This window comes from Eschscholzia californica, unplaced genomic scaffold (genome assembly GCF_041429995.1).
Source record: "Eschscholzia californica isolate CP2 unplaced genomic scaffold, dmEscCali1.0.p SCAF_1, whole genome shotgun sequence".
In the NCBI taxonomy this organism is placed as follows: Eukaryota; Viridiplantae; Streptophyta; class Magnoliopsida; order Ranunculales; family Papaveraceae; genus Eschscholzia; species Eschscholzia californica.
The window spans coordinates 26,903,878-26,907,099 of NW_028238198.1; the positions used below are offsets into that span (position 1 = coordinate 26,903,878).

General features: G+C 32.7%; 1 long non-coding RNA gene across 1 annotated transcript; it reads left to right on the forward strand.

Annotated features, from left to right (window-relative positions):
* The first annotated feature begins 329 nt into the window (after nucleotides 1–329).
* LOC147565611 (uncharacterized) lies at nucleotides 330–1,790 on the forward strand. Its single transcript, XR_015237317.1, has 3 exons — nucleotides 330–596; nucleotides 692–765; nucleotides 1,730–1,790. It is a non-coding gene; the product is annotated as an uncharacterized LOC147565611 (long non-coding RNA).
* The last annotated feature ends 1,432 nt before the right edge of the window (nucleotides 1,791–3,222 follow it).

Below are 3,222 nucleotides of genomic sequence, written 5' to 3' on the forward strand. Positions count from 1 at the left end.
TGCCAAATATGCTGATGAGGTAAATTACTTTCGTCTCATTCATATCAAATCATAATATTCAATTGATTTTGTGTTTATCTCTTTCAGTAATTGCTTTAACAGTTAAGAAAAGAGCTTAATGCATCCCCTCCTCGCACAACAGTATACAAAAAGACTCATACACGGGAAAAAAATCTTGCTCTAGTAAACGAATTGGCAGCAGAGAAGATTGTAATTATTTCATTTATATATATGATATATTACATTTACTATATGATTTAATTCTAACTTATTAGATGTGGGTGCATTGACAAGATAAAATGGAAAAACTACAACATCAAATGACTCAAGAAGATGGAGAATTTGTCAATTCAGGTCCGAACGATATTTTCGCTCAAGTGATGGGACGTGATAGAGGCGGTTGAGTTCGTTGTTATGGTCCAGTAAAGCCAAAGCAGTTTTGGGACAGAGATACTTCAAATTCAAGAAAGAAGAGAAGATCAGCTGATGTTGAAAAAAATCAACAAATGAAGGATTTACAAGATCAACTCAAAAGTGCATTAGAGAGGTTGGCACAACTTGAAAATGATCGTTCTGGTGGCAGCAACACTCAAAAGGTGTGGACTCTTAACCTTTTTAATCAAAAAATTTAGTGACCAATTTTATATTTTGACTATTATGTTTAGATTTTGATGATCAAATTCTTATATAGGATTCCCAAGGCCCAACACCAGCCCAATCTTGATCGATGCTTCATCTTATTTTGGCTTTGAGAAGACGATCATAGTAAGTTATTAATTATTTGACATTATGATAAGTTACTTATTCATGTTAACAACTCATATGTTACTGGCCATGATAAAAGTGAGTCTGACCAATCGTTTTCTGTTTAAGAGTGATCAAATTAGTTTAGAGTTAATCTTATTACCAACGGTACATATAGGTTGCCTTATCGTTCTTTAGCCAGCCTTAGTCACAAAGTGATTGTTATGTTAGTCATGCTTAATTTGTATGCGGGTTGGAATATGAAAAAGAATGTTTCTTTCGCTCAGAAGAGGCATGTGCAGCAGAAATTCATAAGTTCGAACTCGAAACATATCATAACATCATGTTGAGTCCTGTTGATATTGTTTATCTTTTCTTCAGTAGTAAATTATAGATGTCTTTGTATTTTTATCTCTTGTCCAGTAAGACTTTTTAAGAAATTGTGCGACTTAATCGATAGATACAAAATTATATCCTTGCAATTAAGATAGCAACCGTCTGATTGGGACCAACACCAGCAAGAAGGGGACAACCTGACCTCCCTAGCAATGGAATTACCATAATTAGTTATATTAGTATATACTCGAGGAATTGATAACTCAATAATGAATTATTTTTCTTATCTTATTAGTTAACGCCAATGAATTTCGTAATCTGCATTATTCTTATGAATTATGTATGCGTTTAATTTTCATACCATTTCATCTAAAATTTTAACTCTGATTGATATCATGTGGGTATAGATTTACATGTTTCCAAGTTATTTTTAGAGTAAATTCATTAGTCTTCTTGACTTAGTATTACTTAGTTTGAATCGAGTGATTCACTTGAATAACTTGTGAAATCAGACTTGAATTGAGCTAATTCTATATTGAAACCCCCGATCGAGTTAATTATCATATGATTGAAACTTTATGCATTTGTTTAATTTGTTTATTGTTTAAGTGTTTAGTACTAGTCACACGTTATAAACCTTGTTATGCAGGATATACATGGAGTTTTGAGAGGATAAAGAAGATTTTTTATGAAGATTAAGGGTCGTAAAGTAGGTTACACTAAAGTATGCACTTTTTATGTGTTTCGCATCTTTGTATACAATGTAAATGTTGTTTCTTTTCAGGTGTCGACATTTTGGGATATGTTTGTGTTCACATTTTGAGATATATTAGTGTTAATGTTCGTTTTGTTCAATGGATGTGAATTATTGTTGCTTTTTGTGTGTTTGAAGGATTATCTTGAGGGTTAGACATTCTGCCAGTTAAAAAATAGTGGAGATATTGGAAAAAGATTTTAAACATTCCCGTCGTTGATGTTTAAAATATAGGAAATACACGTTGCCAAGAATCAAACTATAACGACAGTATTAAAAAAAACCGTCGTAAATGCCCAAAACATCAACGACGGTATGTGTAGAAACTGTCGCAAAGACCGTCGGTAAAAGTATCGCCTACCGGCGGTTTTACTGTCGTCGGGAATACTATTGGCGACGGATTTTCTCTATTAGTGACGGAATAAAACCGTCGAAGGGAGGTAACCTATACATATATATTCTTGGTTACAATATCATTTTTGCCCTTGCAACAAAAAAAAGATATCACCTTTTCCCACTTAAGCCATCCTCACACCCCCGCTCATGTGTATGTTGGCATGTTGCACTCTTTAAGCCTCACACGAGTTTTTCGCGAACGATGTGGAACACGTGTGATTTTTAAACCTTTCAAATAAAAGCCTAGCTTTGCTCCAATGTTAAGTGCAAATAGTTTTCAATAAAAAAAAAGTGCAAATAGTGGTAAGAACAAAGAAGTTTTCGTGTAACACTAACGTTACTATGGGTTGTAAGAACTGAGAAGTTCTCATGTAACACTAATGTTACTATGGTTGTCCTAAGACATGAGAATTTTGCAAATAATGGTAATGTGAAAAATGATTGCTCATTCCCATCAATAGTCATATTCAAAAACATGATTCATGTTTTAATTATTTCCCCACTTTTGATGTAACTCTTTTATTTTGTAATTGATCTTGGATTGCCTCAAATGTCAATAATTCATTGTTTTTCAAGAGTCAAAATGCCCCCCAATTTTCTTAAGTAGAAAACTACATCTCTAATGTGATTATGGCAATTATTTGTATCATGAGATATGGGCATATTAAGATCCGACCGTCACTAACTATATTCACAATTTTAATTACGTAGCTCCATAAGAGAGTCTAGTATTGTACTAGTTATGTAGAATGTTAAGCTTTAAATCTCAATAATCATCTAAACTGTTAAAATGATTCAATTCAACAACCACAAACATTCAGGATTAATATGTATATATATAAACTCTGCCAAATTTGTATAGATATACGTATACTTACTCAAATCAACACATTTTACAAAAATAACATCAGAAATGTCATTTGGATGATCTGAAAGGGTAATTCAGGATTGAGTTAGGAAGCAAACGATAAAAAGAAACATTTTTGGGCCTA